Source organism: Camelus bactrianus, chromosome 25 (genome assembly GCF_048773025.1).
Source record: "Camelus bactrianus isolate YW-2024 breed Bactrian camel chromosome 25, ASM4877302v1, whole genome shotgun sequence".
Lineage (NCBI taxonomy): Eukaryota > Metazoa > Chordata > Mammalia > Artiodactyla > Camelidae > Camelus > Camelus bactrianus.
The window spans coordinates 4,094,212-4,108,840 of record NC_133563.1 but is presented as its reverse complement, the minus strand read 5'-3'; the positions used below and the strand labels follow the sequence as shown (position 1 = coordinate 4,108,840).

The following is a 14,629-nucleotide window of genomic DNA, read 5'->3' as shown; positions in this document are numbered from 1 at the left end:
TTTGTGTCTTCCCCTTCTTCTGTATTAGATAAATGGTAGCGTACTATGTATACTTTTTTCTATCTTCTTTTCTTCACTTAATAGTGTATCCTGGAGTTTGGTCCATAGTGGGATATAGAAATCATCCTTGTTCCTTTTAACTGCACTCTATTCATTGAGTGGATATACCACATTTTATTCATTCAGAGCCTTATTGTGGATATTCTGGTTGCTTCCAGATTTGGGTTTTTTTCGGGGGAGGTGATAACTAGTGCTGCAATAAATAACCTTGTACATACGTGTTTGGATCATTTTTCCAGTTGTATCTATGGGATATATTACTAGAAGTGAGATTTCTAAGACAAAGGGTAAATGTCGTTTTGCTGATATGGCCCAGTTCCCAACCCCAGGGTATTATCGTTTCATTCGCTAGCAATATATGAGAGTGACTATTTCCCCATCGCCTCTCCAACAGGACATGTATTTTGGGTTTTTGTTAATCTGATGGTTAAGAAATAGTCTTTAATTTATATTTTCTTATTTTTAGTGACGTGCAGTGGGTTTTTAAAAATATGTGTTAGGGCTATTTGTATTTCTTTCCTATAAACTATTGTTCATGTTGCTTGTCCATTTGTTTACTTTTTTGGTGTCTTTTTTGTTTCTATCTTTAGAAGCTCTTATACATTAACTATTTCAACCCTTTCTCTGTTATATGTTGCATATGTTTTTTGTTTTTTCCTAGCTTATCATTTCTTTTTACTTTGCTCTTGGTATTTATTTCCATGCAAAATTTTAAAAAAGTATTATTATGAAGTTTATTAGTCTTGCCATTGTTGCTTCTGGATTTTGAGTTAGGAGTTTTTCCCTTTCCTGATTGCAGAGAGATTCACCCATGCTTTCTTCTGCTATGTGTACGGTATGGTTCTTTTAAAGAAATTAAATCTGTGAGCTACTTGAAATTTATCCTGGTGTGTGCTGTGAGGATTGAATCTTTCTCATATTCATTCAGGTTTTTGACCAGACCTGGGTATCAGTGGCCAGGCAAAGACAGCTGTTTGGTTAGAGTCTAGAAGGCAGTTATTCTGAGTCATTGATTGAAGGAGGAAGCCATACATAGTTTTTTCAACTCATGAACTTCTGTGGTCCAGAGCCAAAACTCACGAACTTCTGTCATTAAGAGTCAGAACTCACCATTGTCTGTGGTTAAGAGAGCGAAATTTCCTCAAAATTGGCTACCACAAATAGGTGATGTTAAGAGTAACCTTCCTCTTCAGACTTCAGCACAAATAAAATTGGAAAAATCCTCCAAGAACCCAGCTAGTTTAACAGTAGAAGAGCTTTTGTAAGTTCGATATCAGGCAGAGAGCAGAGCTGACATAATTTTATGAGTTGACAAGCCTGGCCTGTATTCCAAGTGAGTGAGGACCATTCTACCTCTAGCAGAGTCAGCCAGAGAGCTGCTTCCAGACAAGACCACCATTTTTTCCACTAAGAAGCCAATTTGAATGCTCGGGGTTGGTGGTGCGGGGTCAGGTAGTGTGGTTCAAAGGAAGCATCGATGAAAGATGACTGAGCATGAGCTGATCATTGCTGAAGCTGGGTGATGGTGCATGGGGTTCATTACATTACTCCCTCTACTTCTGTTTGTGTTTAAACACACACACACACACACACACGCACACACGCACACACACACACACACACACACAGCCTGGCTGAAGCATTTGGTATTTACAGACTAGAGACTCCCCTGGGGCTTCAACATCTATTCTTGAATCCAATTAATCACCAGCAGAAAGATTATCCTAGAGGGACCTCATTCATTTGAATTCCTGTTGAAAAGTCTTTACTCAGTTACCTTTTGATATTACATCCTTTGCTTTTATCTTGGTGGACGGGAAAGATGTCCTTACAGAGAATGTTTCTGCATCTTCTATATAGTCAGTGCAAAGAGATCTACGTGGCTAGATCTACACTCTAGAATCAAAAGTTTTATTGACTTCAGGTGCATTTTTTGAGCAATAATCCTGCATAAATAGTATTGCATCCTTCTGCTGGAAGGCACCTAGTGACCAGCTTGCCTGTTAGTGCTGTGGCCGCCACTGATGACCTTTGCCTAAAACTCATTATTTCAGTAGGTGTTGGCAAAATGGTAGTATTCAAATTGGATCATTCTCGCTTCATTTATTTACTGAAAGACATCTATGAAAGAAACTTCTTTTTCTTTTTTTCTCTTGAAGTATAGTCAGTTTATAGTGTGTCAATTTCTGGTGTACAGCATCATGTTTCAGTCATACATATACATACATATATTCCTTTTCATATTCTTTTTCATTATAGGCTGCTACAAGATATTGAATATAGTTCCCTGTACTATACAGTAGAAACTTGTTGTTTATCTATTTTATATATAGCAGTTAGTATCTGTAAATATCGAACTCCCGATTTTTCCCTTCCCACCCCATTTCCCCCCTTGGTAACAGTGAGATTGTTTACTATGTCTGTGAGTCTGTTTCTTTTGTAGATGAGTTCATTTGTGTCCTCTTTTTTCTTTCTTTTTTTTTTTTTAATTCCACATATGAGTAATATCATGGTATTTTTCTTTCTCTTTCTGGCTTACTTCACTTAGAATGACAATCTCCAATCCAGGTCTGTAAGAGAAACTTTTTCTTGTCACCCTAGGGTTCCTCTCCACACAGCATAGTGGACATGATTTAAGCCTGGAAAATACGAAGAGAAGCTTCCACCTTCCTCAACATTGAAACTTGATGAAGCCATGAGGCTTATGAAATGGAGAGCATGGCCTCTGGACAGAGCAGTCTGGATGAATTCACATAGGAACGTATGAATAAATAGGGCTGGCTTAACATTGCCTGCTTTTAACATAGGTGAGTTTGCCTAAAGCAACAGTTTTAGTTGTGACATAAATCCTCCAGAACTTTTTTTAGACTGTATAAAATAGAGTTGGATGTATACTAAGGCCTCTTCTGGTTGGTGGCAATAAAGCCATTCAAGGCCAAGTGATGAGAGAAAGGATGTGGTCAGTGTCCAAGACAGAAGCTGTGACGAGGGCATCCCTATGAATCAGGAGCAGTGTCCACAGTGGCAAAGATCTTGAGTCAGTACATCTGAGTTCAAATCCTAGCACTGGAACCTACCAACTATGTGCCTTTGAGCAAGGTATTTGAACTCTGTGAGCCTCAGTTTCCTTAGCTGTAAGTGGGGGCTTGGAGATTGTGACCTACCTTGCATACTTGTGCACATTAGAGAGGACATAAGCCAAGCGCTTTGGCCAGTGTCTGACCCAGAACAGACCCTCGCTAAATAGAGGTCGTCAAAGTAACTACTCAGTGATTGGACGAAGTAGTTAAGCTGTTACAGCGAAGTGTGTTACAGCTCAGTGTTACAGCAACCTGGATCCTAGTGAGAGACCAAGCAGCACTTGGAGGCTTGGAGGACTCAGGTTTATTACGCCAGTGGACCCAGAGGAGTGAACACTCCAAGCTCTGGACTCCATCTGTAGGTTTACACAGGCTTTTATAGGCTACCAGTCAAGACTTTGCAACATTTTGCAACATCATATGCAGAGCAGGTGTTAGAAATGGACCAATCAGGAGTGAGCTTTGGGAACCAATAGAATCTTAGGGGTAAGTTCCGCTTTCCTAGAAGGAAGCCCTTTTACCGAGGCACAAAAGCGAAATAATACTGCCAGACTAGGGAACCAGATGGCACTGGTGGGAAAGTAGTGTCCCTGCCTGTGGGTCCTGCCAGTTTTTCATGGGGCTTCCCACCTCAAGGCAAGAATTAGGGTCCATCCCTAAATTCAGTGGATAAACGTGTCAGATAGCAAAACAACTTCTGGAGCAAACAAATGGACTACGTTTGAAAACTGCAGGGTTCCTGCTGGGGAGAGTTGTAGGTGCCACAAAATATGTTATATGTTGCATATGGTTTTTTCCTAGTTTATCACTGCTGAAGGGTTATAAAGCCAGGGCAACTCTCTAGTCAGCTACCAATAGAAATCAGAGTTCCCACTGCACTTCCAGAAGTCATTTGGTGAGGAATATGTCCAAATCACGTTCCCTGTGATATCCAATGGTTCATTTCGAGCTTTCTCACTGATGTTTGCTGTATTCTAACTTTTTAAGCAGAAACTCATTTGAGGATTTGAACTTAACTTTCTGTGGCTTCCTCTTTATCTAGTTTGATGTGTTCATGACACCAATTTTAGTCTTCTGGCAGCCTTTGTAATACCACAAGATGGGCTGCTCAGGCCTCCTAATTACTCAGGCTGTGACAGATGAGGATAATTGCTGTTAATTTCTGGTCTGACTGTGGTTGGGAAGAAGATGGGAAAACACTCTTAAGGCAGGTAGAGTAGAGTTGAAAGGCTCTTTCGAAAAGGAATTAATGGAAAAATGGGAGGAGGGTATAGTTCAGTGGTAGAGCACAAGCTTAGCATGCATGGGGTCCCGGGCTGAATCCCCAGTACCTCCATCAAAATAAATATGTAAATAAATAAACCTAATTACCTTCCCCACAAAATAAATAAATATAAAACATTTAAGAAAAGAAAACGTGATCTCTTCTTTCTACCTTCAACATACTTTTAAATATCTTGGTACCATTTTTAGACAGAGTTTGAGCTCCCTACAGAGACCCCTAATGCACTTAAGTTTTTCACCCTCTTAATTGGGCCATTGCAGTTATGAGCACAGAGTAGGGTGTGGTATGGAGGGTCTGGTCTAAGATTTCCAAATCCATGTTGGTGATAAATACAGAGTCAAAGAATAACATTGGAACTGGGATTCAGATCTCAATTTTGCCCGTCTCCAAAGTCTGGTCTTAAGCACTCTGACTCAGAGAATAGCAGACTTGTTTATCAGAGAGCTGAATAAAGATTGGGAGAAATAAGTTCTCACTGCCTGTGTCAGGCTCAGGAAATGTGCCACTGACACTGAGACCACTGGGACTGGCTCCCTTGTAATTTTCCTCCATTCTTTCCCTCCTGGTCAACAAAGCAAAGGACCAAAGAGCCCTGTATTCCAAAGACAGGAGAAAATGGATTTTCCAAGGCCAAGGTCCCTGTAGACCAGTTAGATCCCAGAAGGAAGGTCAGCACATCGTTGTATTGGGAGCTACATGTACCCAGTAACGGAGCGAATGTTCAGCCATTGAGGGGAGGGTACATTTAGGGAGCCCATCGAGTCAGGGATAATTGAGTTATTGCCGGGGACAAGGTGCACCAGGCATCATCTCTAACTCTGAACAATATTGGCCACTAGGCTTGGCTGGTCTGAGCTGAGCTATAGTAAAGCTAACCACTTACGCATTAGCTCTGAGAGAGAATGAGCTTCCTCCAGACCAGCTGAGAGAGTGACGAGATCAAGTCGGCCAGGTGATGCTACTGCTCTGTGACAAGGGAGGTCGGGTTGGGAGGGGAGATTGAGGAGGATACCAGCTGGGGAGGAGATCTGGGTAGAAAATGCTCTGTGGAATAGAGTATTTGGTGTTATATCAGTTAATGGAAATGACACCTGCGTAGGTTTCTCAGCCGGGGCAGGATTCCCAGTGAAGTAACTCTCAGGAAAGGTGGAGTGGAGGGACCAGCTGGTGGGAATGCTGTTGGGGTGGAAGTATCGATGTTTTGGCCATGGCTCTGTGAGCTGGTGCACCTGCTTCGTGGTCCTGAGCTGCCTGTCTGCTTGCTTTGCCTGGTAGTTAGGTAGAGCCACGCGTTCCGCTGGCTGTTACTGGAGCTCAGCCCAGGGTAGGTCTTCAGCGCTTTGATTTTTTTTTTTTAGTTCACACCTGGATTCAAGCCTTGAAGAGGCTATTTTTATCTTCTTTGTTCCTCAGTTTCTTTATCTGTAAAGGGCAGGCACTGGACCGGTGGGTCTCAACCTCAGCTGTGCTGGAGACCCCAGAAGTGGTTGCTGTCAGGTCAGCAAAACCAATCCAGTCAGAATCCTTATGAGTCCATGCAGCCAGGGCTGAGAACCCCGGAACCAAAAATTTGTTATTTGTCTTCAGAAAACTCTTTCAGGGGATAGAAAAGAGTGGTAGGTTAGTCAATCCCTGTGTTATTAACTGTTAACTGTTACTATTCTTTTTTTTTTTTTTTTTTGTATAAAGTGGTAACTGAGAGAGGGTACTGCCATCTTTGTCTTTTTTTTTTTTAATTGTCTATATAGTCAGTTTACGATGTGTCAATTTCTGGTGTACGGCATGGTGTTTCAGTCATACTTGTACATACATACATTCCTTTTCATATTCTTTTTCATTATAGGTTACTACAAGATACTGAATATAGTTGCCTGTGCTGTATAGAAGAAACTTGTTGTTTATCTATTTTATATATAATAGTATCTACAAACCTTGAACTCCCGATTTATCCCTTTTGCACCTCCTTCCCCCGCCCCAGTAACCATAAGTTTCTTTTCTATGTCTTATGAGTCTCTTTCTGCTTTGTAAATAAGTTCATTTGTGTCTTTTTTCTTAAAGATTCCACATATAAGTGATATCATATGGTATTTTTCTTTCTCTTTCTGGCTTACTTTGCTTGGAATGACTATCTCCAGATTCATCCATGTTGTAGCAAATGGCATTATTTTATTCTTTTTTATGGCTGAATTGTATTCCATTGCATAAATATACCACAACTTTTTATCCAGTCATCTATCAATGGACATTTAGGTTGCTTCCATGTCGTGGCTATTGTAAATAGTGCTGCTGTGAACATTGGGGTGCATTTTTGTGAGTCACCTCTGTCTTGTAAATCTATTTGGATATAATCCTGGTTCTAGGCAACCCCTGTCATTCCTCATGCTTAGGGAGCAGAATTGGGACGATATGGGAGTGAAGAAGTCCCTCTGGAGCCCTGCCTCTGTGAGATGCTGGTCAAATTCATTAGGTTTAAACTAGGGGCAGGCAAGGTAAGTGCGACTCTAGAAAAAAAAAAGAAAAAGATACAAATTTTATTTACAAACCAGAAATAGACTCACAGACATAGAAAACAAACTGTGGTTACCAGCGGGGAAGGGAGGAAGGGATAGATTATGAGTTTGGGGTTAACAGATACACACTACTATGTATAAAATAGATAAATAACAAGGTCCTACTGTATAGCACAGAGCACTATATTCAGTTTCTTGTAATGAGCCATAATGGAAAAGAAACTGAAAAAATATGTATGTATGTATTTATGTATAACTGAATTGCTTTGCTGTACACCTGAAACTAAAACTGTAAATCGATTACACGTTAATTAAAAATAAGAATTAAAAAAAAAAGATGCTCTGCGGGGCCTTCCCCCTGCTTTCTGGGGGAGACCTGGCATTTCCCGAGCCGTCACTGGTAAGCCCGGAGAATTTCTCCCCAGTAGATCCACCCTCTCCTCCTCCTTCCTCTGCACCCTGGGCTGCTTCTACTTAAGCAGGGAGATTAAGTGGATCGCAGATGTGAGATTTCAGTTCCTGGGTTTTCTCATGTAGCAACTGGAAAATTTCAGGCTTAAGATAACAGAGCTTTTCCAGAATTTCTCCTGGGTTGTTACTGACACTAGGCTTAATGTAATCCTGAGCGGGAAGACTAAAAGGAGAAAACATTTCTCCTTTGCCTCTCCAGTTACTAGATTTGGTCACGTAGGAAGAAAATAGTCCTCCCTTTTGGGTGGGCACTGAGTTCCAAGGCCTCCTCTGGTATTGAACTGCCTGAGCAAAGGCCCCAGGAGAGAGGCAGAGGGACCTGTGATCACACTTCTCCCTCCCTCTTTGCTCAGGTCGAAGAAACTCTTCACGTCCTGAAATGTTCTTATTCACATTTTTTTAAAGTAAAACATAAAAGAGGAGATAAAATAATAAACAAAATAAGTGAAACAAATATATTTAAGTGAAAATAAAATGATTAAAGACCCTCAAAGCATCTGTGATAATAGAACACAAGTCATTTGTTCTGAAGTGTCTGGATTGAGGTCAGTGCAGATGTGCAGCCTGGGTCTTATACGTTCATATCAGGTTGGGTTTGGCTGCAGGAATTACTGCGTCCTTTTTTGGGTCACAGCTTTATTGAGATAAAATTAACATACCATAAAATTCACCCAGGTAAAGTGTAGGACTTACTAGTGTTTAGTATATTTACAGAATTGTGCAACCATCACTGCAGTGAATTTTAGAACACTTTCATCACCACAGAAAGAAAGCCCATATCCTTAGCTGTAACCTTCCACCCCGCCCCACAACCACACTCCCTGACCGCCGGCAACTGTTAGTCGGCTTCCTGTCTCTGTGAACTTGCCTCTTCTGGACATTTTGTATGAATAGACTCCTACAGTAATTGGCCTTTTTTGTCTGGTTCCTTCTACTTCATTGATGTTGTAGCACATGCCAGTGCTTCGTGCCTCTTTATGGCTGAAAAATACTCTATTGTGTGGCTACACCAGATTTTGTTTACCCGTTTGTCAGTTGAATGGACATTTGGCTGATTTTACTTTTGGTTATTATGCATAAGGAGTGTGAATACTATGAATGCCATGAACATTCATGTACAAGTTTTTGTGTGGACATATGTTTTAATTTTTCTTAGATACACACCTGGGAGTGAATTGACAGGGTCGAATGGTTTAAGTTTTTGAGGAAACTTACAGATTTTTTTCCAAAGTGTTTATATCATTTTACATTCTCACCAGAAGTGCGTGAGGATTCTGATTTACCTACATCCTCGCCGATACTTGTTACTGTATGTTTTTTATTCTAGCTATCCTAATAGGTGTAAAGCATTGTCTTGTGGTTTTGATTTACATTTTGCTTCTGCCTAATGATGTTGGCCATCTTTTCATGTGCTTGTTAGCTATTTGTATACCTTCTTTAATAATGTCTATTCATATCTTTTACCCATGTTTGATTGGGTTTTTATCTGTTTATTTTTGGATTGGAAGAGTTTTTAATACGTTCCAGGTGGGCACAATCCCTTTCTCAGATCTGTGATTTGCAATATTTTCTCCCATCTGGTGGGTTGTGTTTCACTTTTTTTTAATAGGGTTCTTCAAAGCACAAAATTTCTTTATTTTCTTTATGAGTTCCAGTTTGTTTTTTCTATTATTGTGTGTGCTTTTGATGTTGTATCTAAGAAACCATTGCCAAATCCAAGGGCATAAAGATTTACCACTGTTTTCTTCTAAGAGTTTTTTAGTTTTAGCTCTTACACTTAGGTCTTTAATCCATTCTGAGCTAGTTTTTCTGGATGGTGTGAGGTAGGAGCTTGACTTCATTACTTAGCATGTGGATATGCATTTGTTTCATCACCATTTGTTGAAGAGACTGTTTTTTCCCAGGGAATACTTCTCAAGGGCAACATTTTCAGAGGCAATCCCAATGTTTTGCTGTTTAGTAAAAGACCCATAAGCAGAGAAGGTAAACTGATGTTTACTGAGCCCCCAGTGTCCGAGTCACAGGGTCCTCCCTGACAAGGTTGGCGATTCCCAGGCGTATCCATTGCCAGTCTCCTCTGTGTGCCCCCGACAGGAATTACTAATCAATCACAGCACACTGGCTAAGCCTTGATGACTGCCAGGGCTGACATGAACACGTGCTGTCCCAGGAGAATCAGTTCAGGAGGAATGAAAACAGTGAGGTTAATTTGGGATGTGTTGAGTTTGTTGTGCCGTGGAGATGTGTAGACGGAGCCGTGGTAACGTTAGTTGGATTAAAATGATTGAAGCCCAGACCAAGGGAGACATCTGGGCTGGTGAGTGTGACTTGAGACTTTGGTGTACAGATAGGAGCAGATCCAACCTCCTCGAATGAGTAACAAGGCAGGACAACCTACGGTTGACCCAGGGAGTCCGATGAGGCCACAAATGGGACTGCATGGGATGGGCTGAAGAGGTACAAGAAAAACCAGGACAGACTGCTGGCAAACAAACCAAGGGTAAAGGGTGATTCAGGGAGGGCTAATGATGGTGTCAAATGCTGTGAAAAGTGTGGGATGGTGCAGACTGGAGAGTGTCTCTGATTATCGTGAGAAGGATGTTGTCACCTCAGCAAGTGCCGTCTCAGGGAGACAGAGGAGGTGGGGGCAAGATGCGATGGCCTGAGTGTGAACTGGGTGTGAGCAAAGACTCGTGTGGGTGAAATCTGATGAGACAGAGCCAAGTCTCAGAAAACCAACAAGATTATTGTAATGTCTTGGAATTAAAAAAAAATCTGAGGTCAAATAAAATGTTCAGTCGATCGTTAGAAAAAATGTCCAAGGGAAGATGAGCTTGTGTGTGTCTGCCTGATTCAGTCCGCATGTACAACATCAACCCAGTGGGGTCGCTGTCTGAGGCAGACCCTGCAGAAATGAAGCCTACCTGGTGGGGGGAAGTTAGTTTCAAGTGCAGGCCTTGCTAAAGAATACTGGCAGATGAAGCACAGCATCCCTAAGCTGTCTTTCTCATGGGAGATACCATATGGTTACCTGCGTCTGGAATCCAGAGTGCTTTAAACATGTTAATCCCTGGGGTGCATCCTAGACCTACTGGACCAGGATCTCATGATGTAAGACCCAGCTTTAATAAACTCTTCAGGTTTAGAAAGCTCTAGAAGGCATTTGCCCAATGGATGGCTGATGATGTGGATACATTCCAGTTGTTCCATTCATAGGATTCTACAGCAGTTTCCGGATATGGTGAACTAGAGACCGATTAAGAACTTCGCCTACTGGGCAATTTCCTGGAGCCACCATCTATAGATGGAGTTAAAATATTCCTGAAATAAACAACCACAAATTGGATCCACTTCTGTCAAAACAGAGAACAGGGAAAAAGCTCTTTATTTGCCTCAAACTGTCTTGGAATATTTTTAGGAGGAGCACAGGTGACCATTAGCTAAGATTTTGCAACTGCATTGTCTATAGTTCAGTGTTTCTCACTTGGAATTAGTGATTTATTTTATTATTTAAGTCTTAAGTCATTTAATGTTTCCTTAAAGTGTCCTGATTTGAAAAATTGCCGCAAACAACAACATCAAGGAAAAATTCCAAACTCAAACCCACCCACCGACAAGCATAAGAGCTATGTAAAGACTGGGGCCATATTGCTTACACTGATCAAAAAATGGCCACTGTCCTGGCTAGTGGAAGTCATTAGGGAAATTTCTGTCTCAGCCTAAAACATTCACTAGCAGAAAATTAGTTTCACCTCATTCCACTAAATAAATGTGGAACAAAAGATGCAAAATATTGGTTTGAGGACATACAAAATCATTCACTTGTCCAGATTCCCATCAACCTTGGGTGAGTCCATATGTAATCCTGACTATCTGGAACTATTGAATTAAATAACTGAAAGGGGTTCAATTCTAAAAAATATTTACTGAGTGCTAATAAAAGACAAAGTTTCTGCCAGCATTAAGTTAACATGAGCAAGACAGATATTAAGTATTTCAAAAATACCATTGCACATATATGTACTATATAACTTCTGTCAGGCGAGGCTTGCATGTTAATGGACTCATGATAAAATGTTCTCAAAATACATGGTATATAATCAAGTAAAGGACATATTAAGGTGCAAGAGCATGAAAAAACGTAAAAACTTAGCATTCATAGATTTCACTTACTTTGAGTTTTAAGGAATAAAAATATTGGAAACATAACATACTTTGAATTTTCAGAATCATCCCAAATTTTCATAAAGTTTTTTTTATCTGGGAGGCTATCCAAACCTTAGTCATGACTAACTAGCACAGTCCATAAATTAAACATCACTTCTATGTTTTCCAGGGCTAATGTTGGAGGACTGGTTAAAACATTACTGTGGACAAAAGTGCTAACATGTTTTAATACCTACCACGAAGCTGTCAGTCAGAAGTATCAGCCCAGACCGTTTCAATTGTTCACTTGTTTCCATCATATAGATAATTTACATCTACTTTGCTCTGATAAAGGGACATAGTAATCTTTATCAATTAAATTTTTCTTATTATTCCTATTATTACTCAGTCAGTATTAAACTATTGAACTAGAAGTGCCTCATTTTGGCATGAAAATGGGTTCCTAAAATGAATGGTGTTCACCCTGAAACACAGGGCAGAACATGCACGCTCCTAATCTTTGGAATTAATCCGGAATTTAAAAATCCAGATACTTTTATAAATTACAAATGTGTAAGTTAGTATATAAGCGATGAAACCCACAAGCTCTGAGCATCATGGAGAGCACAGGAAGAGCCTTTACAGTTCAGAGGTGCCGTCACCTGTTAATTCTCGGGTGGGTGGTTTTGGCCTTTTAGGGATTAATCAACCAGATTCCCTGACTTGGAAGCTAGGGTCTCGAACTAGCACAAAATATACTGGGAAGCCCGATTTAGGAACTTGGCCGTCTCCTGTCTCCAGGAATGGGCTCACACGGAGGGATGTCTTCCTGTGGAGGTTTTATTGCTCACATGGAGCCGGGAGGAAAATAATCGGGCAGATTCTACAGACGTGGTGAATAGACTGGGCTTTGAATTACAAAGACCAGGGTTGGGGTCCTGATTCTGTAATCACAGGTTGTGTGACTTGGGCAAGAAGTCAAACCTCTCTGTGCCTCTGTTTTGTTTCTATAAGATGGAGTCCACTTCATGGGCTTGTTGTAAAGATTCAATGAGAAAACATATTTTTTCAACTGATACGCCATGAACATGGCTGTATGATATCACTGAAAGGCAATGACTAAAATCAATACATATATACTCTTATTTTTTTAAAGGAAACTTTACCGATTTAAACATACGTTTTGCATACATTATTAAAAAGTTTCCAGAGAAGCAGCAAACTCCTTCTGGAGCAATGTCATGAGATTCTTTTTTTTTCTTTTAACATTTTTTATTGATTTATAATCATAATGCCGTGAGACTCTCATCACTGATTCAGGAAGTGAAACACACAAGCGGAAGCTGTCTGGTTCTGTAGAACCAGGCCAATTTGTTCAGCTCATGGGAGGCAGCGGTGTCGAGAGTGTGAGAGTCACTGTCCTCCTTTCCTTAAATGTAGCCGTGGTGGCTCTGAGACGGGGGAAGGGGTGCCCTTCTGGGCCTGCTGGTCTCCCGAGGGTGCTGACCACTGGCAGGCGACTGGGTGGTTTCACTTCCGGGGCCCCGAGATGAATGGGGCTTAAAGCAATCGTGAAGTCCTCTCAGGGGGATCTGGGAAGGAAGAAGCCCATCCAAACAGGGCTCTTGGGCTCCCACTGTAGTAGATGCACATCTAGAGACCAGTGGGAAGCGCAGCACAGCTCAGGAGAAGCCCAGAAATGAGCATCAGAATGAGTACCACTCTGGACACAAAGGTGACCTTGTTTCTCATCTTCGGTGTAGATTCCCAGAGTGACACAGGGGTGGGCCTCAGGGGTCAGTCTAAATGAGGCTTCAACTTCAGAAATCTGGAGCTACGGGCTTTTTATTGTTTAATCGGAAACCTCATTTTGAGCGGAAAAACTAGCAACTTGTACTTAGGTAAATTCGTTCTCAGAGTGGTGGGAAAAACGACTTGGTTGGGGTTTGGGGGGAGGCTGGTTGTTTCATGCAGACTTTGAAGGGCACCGTTGGATTTCAGAAGCAGGTGCAGCCAGACTGCTTCATGGCTTGCGCCTTCTGAGTCATTGCCCATGCCTCTGGTGAACCGCGTCACTGCTCAGGCATGGCACCCTGTGCTCCGTCTGTGTTTGGGATGGAATCTGCACAAATATTTGTTGACTGAGTCTGCTGTGCAGACACTATGCTACGTGCTGGGAAGGCAGAATATGGATGAAAGCTTACACACTACAGGTAGTTGATCGCATAGAAGATTTTTCCACTTTAACTTCTCCTTGTCTTGTAACTGACTTATCTACCTACCAAAATTCAGAAACCTGTTTTGAGATGTATTAGAGAGATGTGAATTACCTTCTTTGGGTACAAATCCATTTCTTTCCTGGAGTCAATGTAATAATACCTTTTATGACATCTGATGGTTCCTGAAAATCAATAAAACCAGTCGATGGTTAATGTTTGACTAAAGGTGAAGGGAGAGGCTGGGGAAGCAGAGCTGTGCAGAGGGAGTGTCCCCTGGGGAGATACTCAGATCCTAGCAAGAGTCTCAACAGCCGAATGGAAGAAAATAATTTTTAACAACCATTTTGTTACTTACTTCCAGAAAGGTAAGGGTTGACGCGTCTTAACTCTATCTGTAACATATTTCTTTGAGAGTGACAGAATAAATGGTGGAGGGGAATACTTAAAAGGACAGATCTATTCCTTGAGGGGTGCTATGTAGCATTTGCTGGGAAGGGAAGTTTATTCCTGGTGTGACAACTTTTGCTTACGGAACCTAATTTCTTTTCTCATTTTCTTTTAATCAGTCTGTATCTTTTGTAAATTCATTTGATGAAGTGGTTTGGATTGAATCAAGCTTGGTAGTGGAATTAAAGGAAAGAACAAGGCTTTGGATGTTTACTTGTGTATTACACCCCTTCTTTGTACTTAAAACATCAAAGTGTCTCGCCCTGAGATGCCCCTTGGGGCTCGTATTCTAGAAATTGGGGCACATTCTCACTAAGTGTCATCTCTCAGATGTGATCTTCAAAAGCATTCTGTTTACTTCTCAGAGAGTGAGATTTGCTTTGGGATTCTTAAGACTGTCCGGGAGACAGT

The 14,629-nt window shown here is 41.2% G+C and overlaps 1 protein-coding gene across 1 annotated transcript in view; it reads left to right on the top strand.

The window, feature by feature from the left end:
- The first annotated feature begins 13,984 nt into the window (after positions 1 to 13,984).
- Positions 13,985 to 14,629, top strand: part of CDH17 (cadherin 17) — a 60,623-nt gene continuing 59,978 nt past the window's right edge. Inside the window, exon 1 of the mRNA XM_045505454.2 lies at positions 13,985 to 14,136. The gene's annotated coding sequence lies outside the window, so the exon portion shown is untranslated. The remainder of the gene's footprint in view (positions 14,137 to 14,629) is intronic.